The sequence below is a fragment of the Eumetopias jubatus genome, unplaced genomic scaffold, assembly GCF_037043125.1.
Source record: "Eumetopias jubatus isolate StellerSeaLion01/CBP00866 unplaced genomic scaffold, mEumJub1_p1.0 scaffold_2, whole genome shotgun sequence".
Taxonomy (NCBI): Eukaryota; Metazoa; Chordata; class Mammalia; order Carnivora; family Otariidae; genus Eumetopias; species Eumetopias jubatus.
This window is the reverse complement of record NW_028274808.1, coordinates 165,748,743-165,755,273: the sequence shown is the minus strand read 5'-3', so window position 1 is coordinate 165,755,273 and position 6,531 is coordinate 165,748,743.

Below are 6,531 nucleotides of genomic sequence, written 5' to 3'. Positions count from 1 at the left end.
TTATTGCAAACTTAAATCTGCAATCTGCAGAGATTCTTTTCAGTAGAGCCTCTAATCCTTTTTTGTTTTTGACAGTTGTTTACTTTTTTCATGTTCTTAGTACAACTTTAAAAGTATTTATTCCTCATATTCTTTACTCTAGATGTGACAATTTCTTTCCTTCAAATGGTTTCTTTCCTTCAGAGCAATAAATAAGTTTCACCACCGGCAAAGAGAAATAAGCACAAAATGGAATGACACACCCTAAGGTAACTCCCTTTCAAATAAATGAATATTTGTGAGGGGTTTGATGAATCTAAAACTAATGATAAAGTCAGAGCAATTAGAAGAGGAAAAAATGATCAGCACTGTACAAATAATGATTCACAAAGAAAATATCAGAGAGGCCAAAAATAAATAAGAAGTCGATGCTAAAGTGATTTTCTAAAAGACAAATGAAGTCACAAAAAAATTAATTCCCTTGAGGAATAAGGATCTATTTTCCTTGGCATTTTTGCTCTTAGAAATGCACCTTCCTGGATTGGTTATGAATCCTTTAATTCCTGTCATGGACATTTACTGCCACTAGCGTCCACCACTATTCTCATTTCCTGTCAGCACCTAGTTTCTCCTTTGGAGAACACCCCGCTGAGGTTTGGGAGCTCTGTGCTTCTGACAAGAATGACAGCACATCTTCTGGTAGAAACGCTGCAATAACCAAGGGATCTTATTGCTGCCTTTTACTTCGCTATTGTACATGCTGGGTTCAGACACTTTCTCGGTTTAAACACTTCCAAACTTGGGAGTGCCTGGCTGGCTCAGTCAGTAGACACACAACCCTTAATCTCAGGGCTGTGAGTTCAAGCCCCCTGTTGCGTGTGGAGCCTACTTAACAAACAAATGAACAAAACCACTTGCAATCTGATGCTTTCCCATATTTTAAGAGGAAAAAATTAAACATTGACATCCATATTAAATTACTTACTTAGGAATTTATTTTTTTTTAAGATTTATTTATTTATTTGAGAGAGAGAGAGAGAGTGCGAGCATGAGAGTGAGAGAGAGAGCAAGAGCGGGGGAGGGGTGGAGGGAGAGGGAGAAGAAGACTCCTCCAGGAGCAGGGAGCTGGGGGCAGGGTTCAATCCCAGGACCCCAGGGATCATGACCTGAGCCCCTGAACCAAAGGCAGACGCTTAACTGACTGAGCCACCCAGGCGCTCTGGAATTTAATTCCGTATAACAAAATCGCTTAAAATTTAAATTGAGTACTCTTCTTAAATGAAATACAAATGCTCACTGACATAGCATTTGGAAGAAGACATTGCTTTCATAGCTTTACTAGTGAAGATTTGTGCTCCCAAACATGATATTCCAAAGGATACAGCCACTGTTGGGCATTCCCTTGTGGTTATGAAAGTTACTTGACTAATGAACATAGTGGCCCTGCCATTCATGTGTGACATAATTTGGTGCATGAGTAGCACGTCTTTTCAGCAGGTCAAAGACTTTAAGCCAGATCATCAAACAGGTTTTTGTCTACCCAAACAATAGAAGTAAGAATGCCAGAGGCACGTCATTTCAGTTATTTCTAAATCCCGGCATCAGTATGTTTCATGGAGGAATTTGTGAACCAGAAGCTTTGCTTTTAAGGTTTTTCTCTTTCTTTCTTCTCCTTTTCTTAATCATAAAGACTAATATCCCATGAAGTTAGAAAGTAGTTGAATTGGTCTTCATCTGTAAAGCCTGTCACAAGAGTCTCACCGGGGCAAAACAAAGTATTGCCTCTTCTCCTGTATTCTTACTTAATCTTTTAAACCAATAGATGATCCCTGTGATGAATGAAAATCACAGAGCCGTTGATACATTTCAAGTGTGAAATAGGAAAATCCTTTTTTTTTTACTTTGGTTTTGTAAAAGTTGCCTTTTTCACATTCTATTCTCTTTTCAAAGCAGGCTAATTCTACCTTCTAGTCAAATTTATTTCTTCTCCATCCACACTACTGCTGCCATAATAGGCTATCATCATTTATCTCTTAAACCTAACTTAACCCCTGCCGTCAGGCGGCTGTCAGAAAGACCTACATGAAATACTAACTCACCGTGTTAATCCCCTTGTCTCACCCTGCAGTGGCTATAATTACCTACAACATGAAGTCCAGGCTTCTCCTTCCAGGGTCTGGCTTCTGATTTCTTTTCCAGCTTCATCTCTTTCTCAACTCTATAAATTCCTGCAACTAGAAGTGGTAGAAGCTTCCTATGTGTATCACACCTTTGCTTACATGAGGCCTGGAATGCCATCCTCCACTTCCAATTCTCAGCCTGGTTAAACCTTTACATCCAATGTAGGAGGTATAACTTTATGGCCAGTGGAATGGTTTTGAAATCTATCAGAGGAGTGTTGAACGTCCCTTTGCTACATACTATGTATGTGAATGCAAACAAACTATTTAACCTGCTGAAGCCTCAGTTTCCCCATCTCTAACATGGGGATATAATAATAATTGTAGGGTTGCTTTGAAGATTAGTTGAGGTAATATTTATAAAGGGCTAAGATGACTATGTGGCACACACTAAGTCCTTAGAAATGTGTATAAATTTACTTGCCACGTGAAGACTTCTGACACCTCCACCCTCTGACTGTGGAAGGTGCCTCCTTTCTGTTCTCCTGTAATAACCTATCCATATTTCTATCATAGCAATTAGAACACTGTAATACAATTATCTTTTATATAATGGCTTTCTTCCCTTGATTGTGAATCCTTTCGTTACTGTAACCATATCTATTTCATTTTTGCCTCCCTAACTTAATACTGTGCTCTCGGATACTTACCAGAATTTCTAAAAAATGTAAACACACATCGTACATGCGATTCTGTGACTGTGAACTGTTTCTCTCCTTTCACGAAAGGGTATCCTACTTAGTGTGTCGGGTTCTTTTCTCAACTATTTTATTTCCTACTCTCTGACTTCAAAAACTTCCACTTTTTGTCATTGTCTTTATATATGGAGTTTCTAAAATTTTAGCCCTGAACTTTTTTTTCCAAGCTCCATTTATAAAAACCTGTTAGATACTGAGTATCTAAGTTTCACATTCTAATAAACATCAATTACATTCTCCAATATACCCAAGCTACAAAATATGAAGTTATCCTGGACTCTACCCTCTCTCTACATCAAATGAACCCTGTTAATTCTATCTCCAAAATATCCATCAATTACTCTTTCATCTCTATTCTCTGCCAGTTACTCATTCAGGCCCCTACTATGTCTCACCTGGAGTATAAAAATAGGAGCCTCTCATCTCTCTTTCTGTCCCATTTCTCTGTCATCACTTCATCTGCTTTCCACTTCAATCTATTTACACACCATTGTTAGAGTAGGTTTCCTAAAACAAAAACCTGGTGTGTATTTCCTTGCCTATGGTACAATGGCTTCTGCACAGGATAATGGTGAAATGCTAATTAGCAAGACCCTATTTAAAGGTCTTCACAAACTTGACTGAAATTTTTTTCCATATATAACTCCTGCCACTTTTCTCTTTCTTTCCTCAAAAACCTTCTATTTTGTGATATAAAAATATTTATAAGGCCCTAATTTGAAAATATATGAAATTCTGAAAATAATCACAGATTTTAAACACTGACTTTAAAAATGAATTTCAAACTGTATTTCCCACTGGAGACACATCGTGGCAGCATTTTAGCTGCTTACCAGCAGTATTGGAGGTCCTTTGTTAACATCCTGTGGATATGCTTATAAATTTGTGCATGGGCTTGTGAGGACTACTGCAATGTTATTTAAACATTATTAATAGTATGCTAGTGTTAAAATGCTCCACATAACTTTGAAACAAATTTACAGGTGCTAAAATTATTTCTGTATTATGTTTTTATTATTCATTTTGTTATGGGCTAAAATGTGTCCCCCACCCCAAATTCATATGTTGATATCCTAACCCCAATATACTTCAGAATATGATTGTATTTGAAGATAAGGTCTTTAAAGAGGTAATTAAGTTAGAATGAGGTTTTTAGTGTAAGCCCAACTCTAAAATGACTCCTGTGCTTATAAGAGGAGATTAAGGACACAAACAAGTACAGAGGGAAGACCATGACCTATTAGCCAAGGAGAGAGGCCTCAGGAGAAAGTAAACCTGCTGACTCACACCTTGATCTTGGACTTCCAGACCCCAGAACTGTGAGAAAATAAATTTCTGTTGTTTAAGCCACCCAGTCTGTGGTACTTTTTTTATGGCAGTCCTAGCACACTAATAAGCCCTTCAAATGTTTTTAAATATACATACAACATACATAAATATGATAGTTATGGATTGATATAATATGTAAGATTGTAATCTCCCTATTATAGTTATCCATAGGGGGAAATGATTCTTTTTTTGTGATATGAACTCTTCAGAAATCCTTGCCTCAAGTAAAATGTCACTGTCCCAAATCTTGCCCATGGCCCTCTACTGACCATTAACTCAATAGGAAGTATGTTTTTACACATTTACCCTTGCTCAGCAGACTTTAATGGAATGGTTAAGGGTGCAGACTCTGGAGCCAGACTGCTTGGATTCAAAGCCCACTTCATCACTAACTGTGCAATTGTAGGCAGTTACTTAAAAAGCCACACTTTTCTCAGATGTCTGTATATAAACAGTCACAAGAGTACCTGCATTAGAGGTCTCTGTAAGGATTAAACAAGTTGATAGAAAGTGTGTAGAGTGATACCGGGAACATAGTAAGTGCAATTATGCTGTCCCTCATTCCTCTCTTGGTTAGGCTCTAGTTACCTCTTTGAGAAAAACTTTTTATCCTTCAAGGCCCAGAGGAAAATATACCTCCACTTTGAAGCTTTAGTGACTCAACCTCCCTTTTCTTCCCAGATTGAAAACTAAATAAACGTGTTGTTACAGATATTGCAGAGAGTTGAGCTTTGGTTTCAAATACAGATTTTTCCATTTACCTATTATGTAATTTCAGACAACTTGCTTAATTTCTTTGAGTTTCCATATCAAGTATAGTACCTGACTTAGGAATGCTCAGTGATTACTTTTCTAATGAATACATATTTCATCTGTGGGTTTGGGAATGTAGCATCAACTACATAAGATACAGCAGTGTTCCCGAAGTGTGGGACTAATGAAAGTACCAAGATGATTTTAGCTGAGATAAGTATGGCATCAGGAATACTCAATCATTCAGAGAAAATTCTCCTTTCTTTTTTTCCTCTCTCTCTTTTTTTAAGATTTTATTTATTTGAGAGAGAGAGAGAGAGAGCACACAAGCCAGGTGCAGAGGGAGAGGGAGAAGCAGGCTCCCTGCCTAGCAAGGAGCTCAACCACCTGGAACTGGATCCCAGGACCCCGGGATCATGACCTGAGCGGAAGGCAGGTGCTTAACTGACTAGGCGCCCCAAGAAAATTCTCCTTTCAATTTTATTTCAATACTGCTAATTAGGTCAAGGAGAAAAAAATCTTTGTTTAGTGCTATTTTTCTCTAATGTCTGCTAATCTACATTTGTATGTTCTTGGCTTTTGTTTGTTTTGAGAGAGAGCATGCAGTGCAAGCAAGAGTCCCAAGTTAGGGGAGAGGGCCAGGGTCAGAGGGAGACAGAGAATCCTAAGCAGGTTCCAAGCTTGGTATCTGACTGGATCACACCGCCCCAGATTATGACCCCAGCCGAGATCATGTCCTGCTAATCTATGTGTTTAATCAAGAGAGAGTCAGAGCCTTTCCCAGGTGAGACCTTAGCATTGAATCACATTTTTAAAAATTAATTACACTTATTTTTACGTTTTAATTTATGACAGGTCACAGTGCTTTTCAATGTATGGTAATGATACAAATTTTTCTTTTAAAATAAATTACGTATAAAAGGTAATTTGATTTAAGGAAAAAATTTTAAGTATATAATAGTATATATAGTGAAATCAAGGAGACTAATATTCAAATTATTGCAGTTTGCAACTGATTTATATGAACTGCCATGAATTATTGTGTTCATTGTAATTCAAGGTAGCTGTTAAGTTTATAATCTAACAAAGCTGGCAGCACTTAGTGTTGTATCAAGTACTGTTTTGATTTATAGTAGTCCAAGAACGAAGTAGAACTAATACAACGGTGAACTCAACACAGCCGTTGTCTCATTCCTCTGCACCAAACTTCAGACATTCCAGAAAAGCCCAAGAGAGATCGTGGGAGACAGACTCTGGATGTGCTACATAGGTCTCATGATCTCTTATCGTTAGCACCTACGTTACTTAGCCAGGGATCTGCCCTCTGCAAGGTCAGTATTTGTTGAAATCAAACTTGAAGATGATGGAGACTTCTGGGAGTTCAGGGTGTAACTTTTTTCACCTTCCGTTCTGGTCCAAACTTTCCTAGGATACATTATTGGAATTAATTTTGCTGCCAGTTTCCTTACAGATGCACTAAAATATTAGCCATATCAGAAACAACGGGGGGGAGTTTATTTCGACTTTCAAATTTTAAAATAGTTGCTGTATTATTTTGCTATTTGGTAGGAGAAGCTAAATCACAACGCAGT